The 18,000-nt window shown below is 30.6% G+C and overlaps 1 protein-coding gene across 6 annotated transcripts in view; it reads left to right on the forward strand.

The window, feature by feature from the left end:
* Nucleotides 1-2,185: 2,185 nt before the first annotated feature.
* The window catches only part of LOC111420849 (shavenoid), a 372,982-nt gene continuing 357,167 nt past the window's right edge, over nucleotides 2,186-18,000 (forward strand). For all 6 annotated transcript variants that reach the window (XR_011641225.1, XM_071198256.1, XM_071198259.1 and 3 more), the window contains exon 1: nucleotides 2,186-2,680. The gene's annotated coding sequence lies outside the window, so the exon portion shown is untranslated. The remainder of the gene's footprint in view (nucleotides 2,681-18,000) is intronic.

Genomic DNA, 18,000 nt, shown 5'->3' on the forward strand with positions numbered 1-18,000 from the left:
CAATTACTCACCTTTAGTGAATTATGGGAAGTATAGTTTTAATAAGAGATGTCTAGTGCTCAAAGTTTGCGACCTCATGTTTAGCTTTGGTTCAGTTCCTTTATGCAATCCATTTTTGTAAGTTGTTCATATGCTTTTTTGTTAACTATTGTAACTTTTGTTGTCTCAATTTTGTAGTTACCTCTGAAGAAGGAAAAATAAAATTTCCGAAAGCTCGGTAAAGATAAAAGGAAGCCTCTTGTCAATTATCTAGCCTTTGTCGTGTATCCCAATAAATAACTTTAGTTCATAAAATATATGGTTTTGTATAAGCGCGAAGTAAGCGGTTTTTACTACTTCTAGTTCCACCTTGACAATAAGCTTTCATAGCTAAAAGATGTTTTTTGAAATTTTCTTAGCGTCAACATGATGATCGAACTTCAATATTGGAGTGGTTATGTGAACTCCCAAAAATTTACCAAAATTAGTAAAATTAAAATTTCCCTGACTTCATATCATTCTGACTGTTTTTCCATCATTCAAACACAACTCATTCGCGATGCACGTGCTCTATCTAGAACCAATTCTTATCTTTGAATGACCTCTTCAGCTTCATTGATTCGGATAATCAAAGTGGCATTGTCAGCATATAATAAACAGTCAAGGTCTCTAAAATAATACATAAAGTCATTAAAAAACATCAAAAATAAAAGAGGACCAAGAATAAAACCCTGTGGAACACCCCTAGTCAAAGTTGCGTTCTGTCGGACAAATAAGATTGGATTAGAGCAACACTTTTATCGTCAAAATTATAAACATTGCGAAGTTTATCAATAGGAATTGGATGAAAAACTGTATCGAATGCACGAGACAAGTCCAAAAACAATGACATACAGTATTCACGCTTTTCAAACCTGTCAAGACAGATATTCACATATTTAACTACCGCGTCATCGGTGTACCTACCCCTTCGAAAGCCAAACTGATGAGGGTGCAATAAATTATTTTGGTCCAAGTATGCGATGATTCTATTGAAAAGGGCCCTTTGAAAAATTTTGGAAAAGGTGGGCAGAATACTTATAGGACGAAAATTAGTACTGTTGTTCTTATCTGCGCCTTTAAATATTGGAATTACATTAGCTATTTTTACTAAGTCAGGAAATGCGTCAGATGAAAAGAAAAGGTTCACAATCGTGTAAAGGGCGCCACATATAGACCGGTGTTACTTCTCACAAAGTTTGCAGAAATGCCATAAATGTCTTTAGAGTTACTAGATTTTAAACTGCAAAGCAGATCACGAACTTCAATCGACGTAACTTCAGAACACGAAAAGTTCTGAAAAGTTCACATATTTGGGTGCTTGATGGAACATGACCTATATCGAAAATGCAACGTTGGGTTCATGTTCATTTTGTATTGGATGGGTCATATAGAGAGAATCAGCGGAGTCTTTTAAAACAGGTTAAGATCCACACAGTCTAATTAGTCTAAGTACTGTATCTGACGTCTAAGGAGATATGTCCAAAATATTCATCTTTGCAATGACTTGTCTTCAGCTGATTTGATAGATTTGATAGATCATGATTAATCAACTCGAATGGTGTATTAAAATCAAGTTAATTTTATTAATATTTTCATATTAATCTCATCTGTCGTTTTTAAAACAACTATTTTTTTTTTAATTTTCTATTTTGAATAGAATCGGAGAAACAAGTTACATCATTACGTAAAATAATGAGATATGTAAATTTTCCCATTTAATTATTGCGATAGCAATCAAACAATTAACAAAAACTAATTGCACATAAACCTACTGAAGTGATAGACCATCATATCCAAACACTTCGCGCATCACCAGCAAGTAGCAGTACGTCAAAATCAAATTCGATACGATGAACCTTAATTGATCTAACGGGTTTTTGATACGAATGATGTTCTTGAAGATGGCTTAAAAATAAAAATAAAATCAATCGGCGACTTGAAAGATTAAAGATTGATGATGGAATAATAAAAATTTTTTTATATATTTTATTTACATATATTTTTTTTTAAAATTTTTGCCGATTCATTTCCGAATTATCGAACTATAAGTTCGTGTAGAGTTATGTCTGGTAGTTGTAGTTGTACTTGAATTCAACGGAAGAAGAAGAAGAAAGCTTAGGTGGGGTGTTCTCTTCGTATGGTAGAAGTAAACCTCTCCTCTTCGTGTGCGCTCTTGCACTTGGCACACTCAACTCTTCTCCTGCTTCATTTCGTTTCTGCACTGTTGGTTTGCAACCAGCTTTTAGAAAATCATCCTGTCAGTGTGCCACCGGTGTACGGTTTACATTCACACGTTAAAAGTATAAACAAATTACTATTTAAAGTTTTAAATAATTTTAATTATTTTTTTAAAATTTTTATTTAAAATGCCACACTATAAATAAAATAAAATAAAATTTGTTTTTGAATAATCTCGTGTTACTTCGTCGCGTGTTCTTTTTTCTTCTTTAGAAAACTGTGTTAAAAGAAGCGATATTGAGAACAAGATTAGAAAAAAAAGAGAAATGTCTATAGTGAACTGAAGTGTAAACCGGAATTGACAATGTTTAATTGAAAAATAATGAAAATATAAGACGAAAGAAATGTTGGGTTGTTAGGAAGCGAAGAAGATAACAACGTTTCTTCTCCTGTTGGCATTTTAACCGAGCGTCCTTGCAAGGTAAGCAGGATTTGGTTTGTTGCTTTTGTGGTGGTGGTGTCGTAGACTTACGTTTATTATTAACTCGTTACTTGTATTCACTATGAATAATGAGGGACTATGTTGTTCTTATCGCGTGGCTTAAAAAAATGTTTATTGTTCTGTGAATGATATTTTATGTATTTGAATTATTTTATAATTTATTTTGTCTTCAACAGTCAATGTCGTCGTCGTCTATGTTATGACCTCAACTTGTTTATTAACTTATCGTTATGTTTACCATCTTACATCTCGTCCATGCTGCATTAAATTTTTCCCATAATATCCTTCATCCATCATTCTAGTCTTTTCCACACCAATCCACCTTTACGTCACCATACATACGTTATCTTATGAAATCGATATTTATCTACAAACTTCAACGAGTCACTCCTTCATATACTGCTGTACGCACCTTTATCCATTATACGTACGTCTTTAGTCATTTCTAACTCATCGTTTGGTTCCTTTTCATAACTTATCTCAGCTTATCATAATTCATCTTCGTCAATCTGCACCAACGACTGCGTCATATTACATTGATTAAAGAGAATCGTTCCAATGATATATTTATAATATAGAGAAAACATATAGCACAGAGATGTGAGGCCCATATTTCATTTATCATATAAACAAAAATAATCCTTTCGAAGCATATGGCTTTCTTCAACGCATTTCATTAATTGCTCGGTTCTAACACTTTGCCAACTCAATTTTTAAGAATTATCTTATTTGTTATACGTATTACTTCCATTTCGTGATCTTTCGTTATTGCCCTTTAGTTGGGAAGGGCATTTTTCACTTTCTTTTGGCAATTTATGACCAGTTTTAATGTTTCTCCAATGATGTCCCTTTGCAGGTTCTTGCAATGAGATAGTACAAATTAATTTCAATGATTTATATCTCAAGAACCAAAAGTGATATTTTAAAGCGGTTTGATACGCTGAATAGTAGACAATTTCATTAATAAGTAGTGAACATTTTGTAACAATTTAGCAAAAAATCGATTTTTCAAGAATGTATAAAGTTAATCAAAAAAAGAGGTAAAAATTGCTTATTAACTTCAACAATTTATATCTCAAGAACCAAAAGTGATATTACGAAACCGTTTTATTCCCTGAATAGTAGATGGTTTCATTAATAAGCTGTAAGCATTTCATAGCAATTTAGCAAAAAATCGATTTTACAAAAATTTATTAAGTTAAGCAAAAAAAAGGCAAAAATTGCTTATTAATTTCAACAATTTATATCTCAGGAACCAAAAGTGATATTATGAAACGGTCTTATTCCCTGAATAGTAGATGGTTCCAAAGCTAGCAGTTTGTAGCACTTTAGCAAAAAATCGATTTTTCAAGAATTTATTAAGTTAAGCAAAAAATAGGTAAAAATTGCTCATTAACTTCAATAATTTATATCTCAAAAACCAAAAGTGATATTTCAAAACGGCTTTATTCCTTGAATAGTAGATGGTTTCATTAATAAGTAGTGAGCATTTCGTAGCAATTTAGCAAAAAATCGATTTTACAAGAATTTATTAAGTTAAGCAAAAAAGAAGGTAAAAATTTCTCATTAACTTCAATAATTTATATGTCAAAAACCAAAAGTGGTATTTCAAAACGGCTTTAATCTCTGAATAGTAGATGGTTTCATTAATAAGTAGTAAGCATTTCGTATCAATTTAGCAAAAAATGGATTTTACAAGAATTTATTAAGTTAAGCAAAAAAAAGGTAAAAATTTCTCATTAACTTCAATTATTTATATCTCAAAAACCAAAAGTGATATTATGAAACGGCTTTATTCTCTGAATAGTAAATGACTTCATTACTAAGTAGTAAGCATTTCGTAACAATTTACCAAAAGATCGATTTTTCAAGAATTTATAAAGTTAATCAAAAAAGGAGGTAAAAATAGCTTACCAACTTCAACAATTTATATCTCAAGAACCAAAAGTGATATTACAAAACCGTCTTATTCCCTGAATAGTAGATAGTTTCATTAATAAGTAGTGAGCATTTCGTAGCAATTTAGCAAAAAATCGATTTTTCAAGAATTTATTAAGTTAAGGAAAAAAAAAGGTAAACATTTCTCATTAACTTCAATAATTTATATCTCAAAAACTAAAATTGATATTTCAAAACGGTTTTATTTCTTGAATAGTAGATGGTTTCATTTCTAAGTAGTGAGCATTTCGTAGCAATTTAGCAAAAAATCGATTTTTCAAGAATTTATGAAGTTAATCAAAAAATGAGGTAAAAATTGCTTATTAACTTCAACAATTTATATCTCAAGATCCAAAAGTGATATTATGAAACGGTTTTATTCCCTGAATAGTAGATGGTTTAATTAATAAGTAGTGAGCATTTCGTAGCAATTTAGCAAAAAATCGATTTTTCAAGAATTTATTAAGTTAAGTAAAAAAAAGGTAAAAATTATTCATTAACTTCAATTATTTATATCTCAAAAACCAAAAGTGATATTATGAAACGGCTTTATTCCCTGAATAGTAAATGACTTCATTACTAAGTAGTAAGCATTTCGTAGCAATTTACCAAAAAATTGATTTTTCAAGAATTTATAAAGTTAGTCAAAAAAATAAGGTAAAAATTGCTTATTAACTTCAGTAATTTATATCTCAAGAACCAAAAGTGATATTTCAAAACGGCTTTATTCCCTGAATAGTAGATGGTTTCATTAATAAGTAGTGAGCATTTCGTAGCAATTTACCAAAAAATTGATTTTACAAGAATTTATGAAGTTAAGCAAAGAAAAGGTAAAAATTTCTCATTAACTTCAATAATTTATATCTCAAGAACCAAAAGTGATATTTCAAAACGGCTTTAATCCCTGAATAGTAGATGGTTTCATTAATAAGTAGTAAGCATTTTGTATCAATTTACCAAAAAATTGATTTTTCAAGAATTTATAAAGTTAATCAAAAAATGAGGTAAAAATTGCTTATTAACTTCAACAATTTATATCTCAAGAACCAAAAGTGATATTATGAAACGGTCTTATCCTCTGAATAGTAGATGGTTTTATTAATAAGTAGTGAGCATTTCGTAGCAATTTAGCAAAAAATCGATTTTTCAAGAATTTATTAAGTTAAGGAAAAAAAAAGGTAAACATTTCTCATTAACTTCAATAATTTATATCTCAAAAACTAAAATTGATATTTCAAAACGGTTTTATTTCTTGAATAGTAGATGGTTTCATTACTAAGTAGTGAGCATTTCGTAGCAATTTAGCAAAAAATCGATTTTTCAAGAATTTATGAAGTTAATCAAAAAATGAGGTAAAAATTGCTTATTAACTTCAACAATTTATATCTCAAGAACCAAAAGTGATATTATGAAACGGTTTTATTCCCTGAATAGTAGATGGTTTAATTAATAAGTAGTGAGCATTTCGTAGCAATTTAGCAAAAAATCGATTTTTCAAGAATTTATTAAGTTAAGCAAAAAATAGGTAAAAATTGCTCATTAACTTCAATAATTTATATCTCAAAAACCAAAAGTGATATTATGAATTGGCTTTATTCCCTGAATAGTAAATGACTTCATTACTAAGTAGTAAGCATTTCGTAGCAATTTACCAAAAAATTGTTTTTTCAAGAATTTATAAAGTTAATCAAAAAATGAGGTAATAATTGCTTATTAACTTCAGTAATTTATATCTCAAGAACCAAAAGTGATTTTTCAAAACGGCTTTATTCCCTGAATAGTAGATGGTTTCATTAATAAGTAGTGAGCAGTTTGTAGCACTTTAGCAAAAAATCGATTTTTCAAGAATTTATTAAGTTAAGCAAAAAATAGGTAAAAATTGCTCATTAACTTTAATAATTTATATCTCAAAAACCAAAAGTGATATTTCAAAACGGCTTTATTCCTTGAATAGTAGATGGTTTCATTAGTAAGTAGTGAGCATTTCGTAGCAATTTACCAAAAAATCGATTTTTCAAGAATTTATAAAGTTAATCAAAAAAAGAGGTAAAAATAGCTTATCAACTTCAACAATTTATATCTCAAGAACCAAAAGTGATATTACGAAACGGTCTTATTCCCTGAACAGTAGATGGTTTCAATAATAAGTAGTGAGCATTTCGTAGCAATTTAACAAAAAATCGATTTTACAAGAATTTATTAAGTTAAGTAAAAAAAAAGGTAAACATTTCTCAATAACTTCAATAATTTATATCTCAAAAACCAAAAGTGATATTTCAAAACGGTTTTATTTCTTGAATAGTAGATGGTTTCATTAATAAGTAGTCAGCATTTCATAGCAATTTACCAAAAAATCGATTTTTCAAGAATTTATAAAGTTAATCAAAAAATGAGGTAAAAATTGCTTATTAACTTCAACAATTTATATCTCAAGAACCAAAAGTGATATTACGAAACGGTCTTATTCCCTGAATAGTAGATGGTTTCATTAATAAGTAGTGAGCATTTCGTAGCAATTTAGCAATAAATCAATTTTTCAAGAATTTATTAAGTTAAGCAAAAAATAGGTAAAAATTGCTCATTAACTTCAATAATTTATATCTCAAAAACCAAAAGTGATATTATGAATTGGCTTTATTCCCTGAATAGTAAATGACTTCATTACTAAGTAGTAAGCATTTCGTAGCAATTTACCAAAAAATTGTTTTTTCAAGAATTTATAAAGTTAATCAAAAAATGAGGTAAAAATTGCTTATTAACTTCAACAATTTATATCTCAAGAACCAAAAGTGATATTATGAAACGGTTTTATTCCCTGAATAGTAGATGGTTTAATTAATAAGTAGTGAGCATTTCGTAGCAATTTAGCAAAAAATCGATTTTTCAAGAATTTATTAAGTTAAGCAAAAAATAGGTAAAAATTGCTCATTAACTTCAATAATTTATATCTCAAAAACCAAAAGTGATATTATGAATTGGCTTTATTCCCTGAATAGTAAATGACTTCATTACTAAGTAGTAAGCATTTCGTAGCAATTTACCAAAAAATTGTTTTTTCAAGAATTTATAAAGTTAATCAAAAAATGAGGTAAAAATTGCTTGATAACTTCAGTAATTTATATCTCAAGAACCAAAAGTGATATTTCAAAACAGCTTTATTCCCTGAATAGTAGATGGTTTCATTAATAAGTAGTGAGCAGTTTGTAGCACTTTAGCAAAAAATCGATTTTTCAAGAATTTATTAAGTTAAGCAAAAAATAGGTAAAAATTGCTCATTAACTTCAATAATTTATATCTCAAAAACCAAAAGTGATATTTCAAAACGGCTTTATTAGTTGAATAGTAGATGGTTTCATTAGTAAGTAGTGAGCATTTCGTAGCAATTTAGCAAAAAATCGATTTTACAAAAATTTATTAAGTTAAGCAAAAAAATTGTAAAAATTGCTTATTAACTTCAACAATTTATATCTCAAGAACCAAAAGTGATTATACGAAACGGTCTTATTCCCTAAATAGTAGATGGTTTCATTAATAAGTAGTGAGCATTTCGTAGCAATTTAGCAAAAAATCAATTTTTCAAGAATTTATGAAGTTAAGCAAAGAAAAGGTAAAAATTTCTCATTAACTTCAATAATTTATATCTCAAAAACCAAAAGTGATATTATGAAACGGCTTTATTCCCTGAATAGTAAATGACTTCATTACTAAGTAGTAAGCATTTCGTAGCAATTTACCAAAAAATTGATTTTTCAAGAATTTATAAAGTTAATCAAAAAATGAGGTAAAAATTGCTTATTAACTTCAACAATTTATATCTCAGGAACCAAAAGTGATATTTTAAAACAGTTTGATTCGCTAAATAGTAGACGATTTCATTAATAAGTAGTGAGCATTTCGTAGCAATTTAGCAATAAATCAATTTTTCAAGAATTTATGAAGTTAAGCAAAGAAAAGGTAAAAATTGTTTATTAACTTCAATAATTTATATCTCAAGAACCAACAGTCATATTTCAAAATGGATTTATTCCTTGGATAGTAGATGTTTTTATTAATAACTGATGAATATTTCATAGCAATTTATCAAGAAATAGATTTTTCAAGAATTTTTAAAGTTAATCAAAAGAAAAGGGCTATTTAATCACTTAAATCAATAATTTTCAACACACTTAAATACTAAAGTAATCTCTAATATAAGAGATATTTTTAGTTTCTTATTCTTAATAAGACATAAATCAACGCTTCAATTCCAATTTAAAATCAAATAATTAAAAGATATCATTTATCTATTGTTAGAATCAATAATTTTACAAGATTTCCTCACGCTTTCATGTTCTTGAGTTAACTTCTTTTTCTTTTTATATACATAGTGAATCGAGCAATAAGTCGTTATATAAAACCTGAAACCCACCTTCTCCTCGTATAATTTACCAAGAAGACGTTGAGCATTGTAAGTTCTTTCTCATCCTTCTTACTTCTCATACAACCGGATGCGTTATATAATAAATTCGAATGCGTGTGTGTGAAAAATTGGTCATTGAACGTAACGAACAATCATGTGAATCGAAATAAATAAAAATTGTAAAAATAAAAGGACTTATAAAGAATGTTTTTGTATTTGAAATCAATTAAAATTTTTTCATCGGTATGTAAATTAGATTTTATCATGGCTAACGGTAATAATCGTTACTAATAGACTAATCTACTAATCTAGATATCCACACGTTTTCCGTATACATCTAATTGGGATTGAAAATGAAATGTAAATTCACAAGAACAAAATTTAACTATAATAATTATTATCGTTAAAAGTAAATTGTTTTCAAGCACGAAATCCCCACAACAAGAACTCTAGTTGTACTTTTTCTTCTTACCCAGAGTTTGTCGGGACAGTTTAAATCGTATGTTTACGTGTAATTCTCATTGTCGTTAATTATAACCTTCTTCTATTCCACAACTAGAAAAGAAAAGAAAAATATTCACAATCCCGTTCACAATTTCAAAATAGGCTTTACTTTAAAATGACTTCCTGTTTCCTATCGCTAAAACGAAAGTTAATTCTTTAAAATAGTCCATCGGCGAACGTCGTTGTTGGCTTCTTCCCATAGCAATTAGACCTATCAGTTTCTCAACGTTCATAAATATTTAACGAATCCTATTTTTCTTTTTCTTTTCAGCATAATTCTCGTGCGAAACACAACCGGAACGAGACGCGAAAAAAAAGTAATAATATAAATAAATGATTTTGTATATTCTGCGGGGTTTAATAAGATTTTGTTGTTATTAAATAAGATGTATATTTGTTCACTTTTGCTTTAAGGGTAATAAGTATCAGAAAATCCACCAGACTGTAATAAAAGCCATTAGAGTGGAGATTTTCATTTCTTCAATCGGTTTCGTTTCTAGTCACCGGAACGAATAATTATCGGATAGATCACGGAAGAACGTTATTTAGTTATTATTACCACGAGATTTCTTGTTTTATTCTTGCGATTTTTAATTTCTTTTCAATAATAACGAGAAAGCGATTAATTTCAAAAACCGATTAAAGTCAAATCAAAATTTCTTAAAGAGTGATTAATTAAAATTAATAAAACTTTCTTTAATAATTATAATCGAGATAGGATAATATGATTACATTCATTTTTAGAATTTTATCATTTATGTATTTATCATAATTTTTTAATCTTTTCAGCTCCGATACTTTTTGTCTTATCTTGTAAAGTTTTTGCTTTTTCTTTCGTTGTTCCTTTATCATAACAATTTTAGTCAAATTTATAATCCATTATAAATCCAATTATAACATAACCTAATTAATTTATATAATTAAACCATTTACTCCATTCATTTATTTTACATTTGCATTTAATTTTATATATTGATCTATTTAAATTAATTTTTAATTGGATTTTTTTACGTTTTGGCCCGTCATAAAATTGATTCTTTTAAATTACTCATTAATTAGATTTCACACTCGATTAAAGCCGGTGATTGGCTTTATGTCGTGGATAAAAAGTTGTTTTTTTTCTACGCACGCAGCATCCTCTTCACTGGTATACCTTCGGGCAGTCATTAATACAGGAGACGCGACGCCATTTAACGTTTATTAATTTAAGATCTAACGGTGGACAAATTGTTGCTGTTAGGTATCTTGAAATTTTTTATTCGAGCTGCAGCCTTCATTATCATTTGCATATAACATTTAACTTTTTTTAATTTCTTAATTTATTTTTCTTAAAACATATTTAAGAAAATTTATTAAATGGGTATAAAATATTTTTTTTTTAATGTGGCAAGGTGTTCATAAAAAACGATAAAATGATAGAATCCGTTGGCAACGTGCCAACAATTTGTCTTCTACACATTAACATAGGCCAATAATAGAGTAGAGGGTCGTTGAACATGCAAATTGTCTCTCCAACACTTCCCGTTGCCTGTCAAAGTCACCAGAAAATTTATAATTACTCCTTCGGGATATTTATGCATATAAGACATGATTTATTTTACCATGCTTTTATGGTCATCAATTTATAACTTATTAACACAGAAAATGTAGTCCTAGAAATTGTTTTTGACTTAACCATCTAGTACACGTGCTTATATAGAAGACGCACGGCTAAATCACAGTTTTAGTTCAATAAAATTATATAACGATCTGACGCTGAATAATATCTAAAACTAGAACTAACTAGTACTAGAACGAATACTAGACCTAGAACTAGAATTATTTGGGTTTAGCCGTCTTTAGAGACGTGCGGCTCCCCCCCAAATGATTCTAGTTCTAGGTAAAGTGTTAGTTTTACATAGTAACAGTGCTAGTGTAAAACTAGAACTAGCCCGAGATCTAGAACTAGAAACATTCGGGTTAAGCCGTCTTGAGAGACGTGGGGCTAAACCCGAATGTTTCTAGTTCTAGGTATAGTGTTAGTTCTAGAACTAACACTAGACCTAGAACTACAATGATTCGAGTTTGGCCGTCTTAAGAGACGTACGGCTAAACCCAAATGTTTCTAGGTCTAATGGTAGTTCTAGTGACAGTGCAAGTATAAAACTAGAACTAACACTATACCTAAAACTAGAATCATTTGGGTTTGATTCTAGTTCTAGGTCTGGTGTTAGTTTTAGTGATAGTGCTAATGTAAAACTAGAACTAACACTAGACCTAGAACTAGAAACATTCGGGTTTAGCCCCACGTCTCTTAAGACGGCTTAACCCGAATGTTTGTGTTAGTTCTAGTGATAGTATTAGTGTAAAACTAGAACTAACACTAGACCTAGAACTAGAATCATTTGGGTTTAGCCGCACGTCTCTAAAGACGGCTAAACCCAAATGATTCTAGTTCCAGGTAAAGTGTTAGTTCTACATAGTAACAGGGCTAGTGTAATACTAGAACTAACACTAGACCTAGAACTAGAAACATTCGGGTTTAGCCCCACGTCTCTCAAAACGGCTTAACCCGAATGTTTGTGTTAGTTCTAGTGATAGTATTAGTGTAAAACTAGAACTAACACTAGACCTAGAACTAGAATCATTTGGGTTTAGCCGCACGTCTCTAAAGACGGCTAAACCCAAATGATTCTAGTTCCAGGTAAAGTGTTAGTTCTACATAGTAACAGGGCTAGTGTAATACTAGAACTAACACTAGACCTAGAACTAGAAACATTCGGGTTTAGCCCCACGTCTCTCAAAACGGCTTAACCCGAATGTTTGTGTTAGTTCTAGTGATAGTATTAGTGTAAAACTAGAACTAACACTAGACCTAGAACTAGAATCATTTGGGTTTAGCCGCACGTCTCTATAGACGGCTAAACCCAAATGATTCTAGTTCTAGGTCTGGTGTTAGTTTTAGTGATAGTGCTAATGTACTACTAGAACTAACACTAGACCTAGAACTAGAAACATTCGGGTTTAGCCCCACGTCTATCAAGACGGCTTAACCCGAATGTTTGTGTTAGTTCTAGTGATAGTATTAGTGTAAAACTAGAACTAACACTAGACGTAGAACTAGAATCATTTGGGTTTAGCCGCACGTCTCTATAGACGGCTAAACCCAAATGATTCTAGTTCTAGGTCTGGTGTTAGTTTTAGTGATAGTGCTAATATAAAACTAGAACTAACACTAGACCTAGAACTAGAAACATTCGGGTTTAGCCCCACGTCTCTCAAGACGGCTTAACCCGACTGTTTGTGTTAGTTCTAGTGATAGTATTAGTGTAAAACTAGAACTAACACCAGACCTAGAACTAGAATCATTTGGGTTTAGCCGCACGTCTCTATAGACGGCTAAACCCAAATGATTCTAGTTCTAGGTCTGGTGTTAGTTTTAGTGATAGTGCTAATATAATACTAGAACTAACACTAGACCTAGAACTAGAAACATTCGGGTTTAGCCCCACGTCTATCAAGACGGCTTAACCCGAATGTTTGTGTTAGTTCTAGTGATAGTATTAGTGTAAAACTAGAACTAACACTAGACGTAGAACTAGAATCATTTGGGTTTAGCCGCACGTCTCTATAGACGGCTAAACCCAAATGATTCTAGTTCTAGGTCTGGTGTTAGTTTTAGTGATAGTGCTAATATAAAACTAGAACTAACACTAGACCTAGAACTAGAAACATTCGGGTTTAGCCCCACGTCTCTCAAGACGGCTTAACCCGACTGTTTGTGTTAGTTCTAGTGATAGTATTAGTGTAAAACTAGAACTAACACCAGACCTAGAACTAGAATCATTTGGGTTTAGCCGCACGTCTCTATAGACGGCTAAACCCAAATGATTCTAGTTCTAGGTCTGGTGTTAGTTTTAGTGATAGTGCTAATATAAAACTAGAACTAACACTAGACCTAGAACTAGAAACATTCGGGTTTTAGCCGCACGTCTCTAAAGACGGCTTAACCCGAATGTTTGTGTTAGTTCTAGTGATAGTATTAGTGTAAAACTAGAACTAACACTAGACCTAGAACTAGAATCATTTGGGTTTAGCCGCACGTCTCTAAAGACGGCTAAACCCAAATGATTCTAGTTCTAGGTATAGTGTTAGTTCTACATAGTAACAGGGCTAGTGTAATACTAGAACTAACACTAGACCTAGAACTAGAATCATTTGGGTTTAGCCGTCTATAGAGACGTGCTGAGTATTATATGTAGTAGAGTATAATCATAGTATTATATACTATGATTTATTACCGCTAGATGGAGTTAGTAACCTTTCCTCTATAAACGATGTTTAAACCCAACATTTAAGTTGGCAGCAATGACACATGAAGCTTCATAAAACCCGTTAAATTACAATCATGGTGTGCAATCTTACTACTATAAAAATGTAGACCCAGGTTTTAGTACCCTCACAATCCATTGGATGTCGTTGTAGACTGAATTTGTAGCAATCTGCATTATCTACACAAACAAAGCGCTTGTAACCATAGAAAAATTTATATGTAACGTCAAACTCAAAGGTGACAGCAAACGTCACATTTTTGTTTTGTCGTTTGGTGTGATAACTGGTGATAACCCAGTGTATAAGCAAATATTCTTTCTTACTTTTCTTTGGCTTAGTGTTTTATATCCTTTAGTTAAGTGTTTAAATAAGTTAGGGTCTCGTTTACCTTACTAACTCTTAAATGGGCTCTTAAATGAGAGCAATATACATATATTATATTTAAAATTATAAATTTTATCTTGGAAAACTATAAATTCATATTTTTTTGCATTTATTTGTAAAATGTACTTGACCTCTTCAAAATAAAGTATTGGTATAAACCGGTATAGAAATACCTATATTTAAATTTCGCGCTTTAACCTAATTAGTTCCCTCACAATCCTCTTGGGAGCGCTCAATGTACCAAAAAATAGTGGGGAGATGACCTTCTATATACATAATATATATAAATTTTTCTATGATTACAATAAACGTCAAATTGAAGAAGAAATTTTATCATTTTTAGCAATTTCTTTCATGGTGAGTACGTTTTAATTATTTTTAACATAATTGTTGCATCTTTTCCTGTATATTAAGTCCGTTTCAATTACTTTTTTAAAAATTATTCTATTCTAACCTAAAATATAACCTCGAAAACGTCAATGTCAAAATTAAAATTTCTCTAATACTATGAGTATTATAGTAGTGATAGTATTAGTGTAAAACTAGAACTAACAAGAGACCTAGAACTAGAAACATTCGGGTTAAGCCGTCTTGAGAGACGTGGGGCTAAACCCGAATGCTTCTAGTTCTAGGTATAGTGTTAGTTCTAGGTATAGTGTTAGTTTTACATAGTAACAGTGCTAGTGTAAAACTAGAACAAACCCTAGACCTAGAACTAGAAACATTCATGTGTTTCTAGTAAATCCGAAACTTTTTAGTTCTAGGTTTAGTTTAATAAAGATATACAACAATCTCACTAAGTCTTCAGACGCACGGCTAAACCCGAATGTTTCTAGTTTTAGGTCTACTGTTAGTTCTAATTTTAGTTCTATAAAAATACAACAATCTAGCGCTAAATAACAACTGAAACTAGAACTAACACTAAACTTAGAAGAACTTAGCATCTTCAAACATCATTTATCTGTTCTGTATTCACAACTTTTCTTTTAGTTCATATAAATTCATACTTTTTTTTGTAACGGGTTCAATACACATAAATTCGTACTTTAGAGAAGTAGTAGCAGTAGAGATAACATCGGATGCATTAACATTAGACATATATCTTATCCCGTTTAGGATCCTGTGGTTTTAAAATTTATGATATCGCTTTATCCGAAAGTTAACTGTTTCCACATATGTATACAAAATGATATAACAGATGATCGGCAGGTAAATTTAATTTTATTGTACGTTGAAGGTAGGTAAGCATACATTTTACTACCGACGAGTACGAGGCTATAAAACTCGTAAAGCCTGCATCAGCCTGTCGAGAAGCTGTATCGTTAAAATTCAATGTCTTTATCACGAACAATAAACACCTACAACATAAAAGACATATCTAATTATTTAGTAATTCTTAATATAAATATAAGCTACATAAAGACATTGACTTGGTAATGGACGTCATTCGTGGTTGCACAAAGTGATCGAGCTGATTGTATGCGTAATTACATAAACTTGGAATAAATCGAAATAACTGTTTCGTTTTCTAAACTAGGTAAAACCTGACTTAAGGAAACATTCAGATTTCTCGTATATGAAACACGCCTATGGTAATTTTACAACTCTCCGCATGCTCAACGAGTTTCAAATAACAAATGCACTACTTAAGTATGTTAGTAGCTTTGTTTGATGCTGCGAGACAACAACCTCTGTATTAACTTCGTGCGATTTACACAAAAACCATGGAATTCATTTAAACCAATAAAATGGTGTTCCTTAAACGAGAAGCTTTTCATTCACAACTAATCTGTCGTTTGGGTTTTCTGCGAATATGGTGTGTTTCCATTTGATTTCTATGTTTGATTTGGCGCCGATAGTCGTTAAAAGAATCGAAAACCTCTCGAGTCGCATTGGGTTTATGGCAATGTCGAGGTCGTAAATCGTTTCGGGATTTTGAAAAATGTTGCGGGCAACTGCAACGTAGACACAAACTCGTGGTGCGATTACAGTCGGACGGTTGGTGGTTTACAACGAAACAGCGCGAATAAACATTTTCTCTTCTCGGCTATAGTAACTATAAGCAACTAGTCGCGTGGTTTAACAGTAGAAAAATTTTAAACGAGATTTACGATCGTTGCCGACGTATTTACGCTTTACCAACTTCACTAAGTTATGTGGAATTCCTGTAATGGACACAATTGTATATAGACAATTTAAAATTAGTAGGTAAATTTATTTTAAAATTAAAAATGCTAAATCTTGATCTTTCTAAAATCAATTTTAAACTCAAGTCATTCAAAAAATTAACTCAGTCAGTGACTATCTGAGCAAATTAACAAATGTTAGCAAAACTAACTGATTCAGTGGCACATAGAATAAGAAGAATAGGTATTTTAATTATGATGAAAAAATATCATGTAATAAAAATTGATAAATTAAAGTAAAAGTTTGAACAAATAAAAACTTTTATAACAACATTAATTGTTTCTAATCCTTTCTAAAACCAGATTTTGTAACATGAAAGTTCATCATCTTCGCACGTAATTACCAAGAATGAAAGTCAGTCAACTCTTCGAGCTTAATTACTCCCTTAATTTGCATAGAATAACACGTGGTTTCAGGTTAACGAAAAAGAAAATCGTATTGAATTTTTATTGTTTTATTATTCACCGGCTTAGGTATAATTTGTATCTAATTGACTTGTTCTAATTACTTCAAGTATCATCTTGTATTAAGTTAATTTGTCAGCGAGAATTCTATCACGAACTACGATGAACATTGATTGATTACCCCGATTATCATTAAATAACCGGATGTTTGATGGAGGGGTTCGATGCATAGATATCATTTCAACAATTGTATTTATATTGGTAATTTTATAACGATTGAATAATCAACATTCGAAACCACAAAACCGCTAAGAAAACGATCGATTGTTTGCGGTGTGTAAGGTGTAATAATCTAAAAAGCTACATAAATCGTGAGAGTATTACGTGTGATTAGTTTCAATCAAGTAAAATTGGTTAACTTTCTAAAGTTATCTCTTATTGATTGTGGAGGTTATTATAGTAAAAAGAAAAAGTTTTTAAGTTTCACTTAAAATCACCACTTTCCATCGGTTTAAGATAGTTTCTTAGTGTATCGGTAATATTTTCATCATCAGTAAATCATTTTTCAAGGTTAATAACAATAATACAAATCGTTTATAAACTAAAAAGTCCAACAAAAAAGTTACCTCATTACAAGCACAAATTGAGGAATTAATACAAACTCGGATGACGAAGAGAAACTTAATGATTACCAATTCGTCAAGAAGAATTTACAAAACTTGATATTGACTTAATATCAACAAAATGTGGTATGCAATATAAGTATTAAAAACAGAAAATGAAGGTAGAAACAGAAAGATAACAAGCTCATTTCACAATGCAAAAGATGTCAAAGGTATGGTTACACAATCAGATTCTGCAGAAAAAATGCACTAACAACCAAAAATAGACCAAGTGTATAGAACAGTGTTGTCCACTAATTTTTGATCAAGATCGACTTTTTATATAAATGTCTTCCCAAGATCGACCGAAGGGTTTAAAGTAACCTTCCTTCTTTTTTTGCTCTGAGGCCCGGATATAGATATTTCAGATTCATGATTTTTTTGGCAATCGACGTTATGGTCACCACTGATTTAGAGCTTATAAATAAAAAATGGTAATAATTGAGTTCAATCTTTTTATGGATTTAGTCTTTATGCCCCATTACTAAGGTTTTATGTATAAAAAGTTTT

This window comes from Onthophagus taurus, chromosome 7 (genome assembly GCF_036711975.1).
Source record: "Onthophagus taurus isolate NC chromosome 7, IU_Otau_3.0, whole genome shotgun sequence".
NCBI lineage: Eukaryota > Metazoa > Arthropoda > Insecta > Coleoptera > Scarabaeidae > Onthophagus > Onthophagus taurus.